The following is a 479-nucleotide window of genomic DNA, read 5'->3' as shown; positions in this document are numbered from 1 at the left end:
CTCCCTGTGGTTATTTTCAGTCAGCTCAGATTTTTAAAATTTCTGTAAGCATGAATGATTTGTATTTACATCGGTGAGTTTCTGTATAGCTATCACTATGCTGCTCATTATTTTGACACTTACAAAACTAACAAATGTCTCTGTTTCACAGTAGTTACAGCTGAGACTGAGAGCAGCATCTTCCTCTTCAGTTTCAAAGAACTGTAGAGCTGAAAGAGACCTGCCTGAACAGACAGGGCCATAATATTGTCTAGAATTGTTTTCCTTAGCACTTCACGTGCATTAGCTCAGTAGTTATTACAACATCCCAATACGATAGGCCACTATAATTATTTCTGTTTATTAAAAATGGGTGACTTGAGGTTGAGAGATTAAGGATGCAGTCCTACGCATAGACAGAAAAAAGTTCTACAACTCCCAGCATTCCCCAGTCAGCTGGCAGAGGAATGCTGGGAGTTGTAGAACTTTATTCTGTCTAA

Source organism: Heloderma suspectum, chromosome 2 (assembly GCF_057233095.1).
Source record: "Heloderma suspectum isolate Gila_16-S chromosome 2, 16-S_ref, whole genome shotgun sequence".
NCBI classification, from domain to species: domain Eukaryota; kingdom Metazoa; phylum Chordata; class Lepidosauria; order Squamata; family Helodermatidae; genus Heloderma; species Heloderma suspectum.
The sequence above is the reverse complement of the archived record's forward strand: the minus strand, read 5'-3'. Positions refer to the sequence as shown.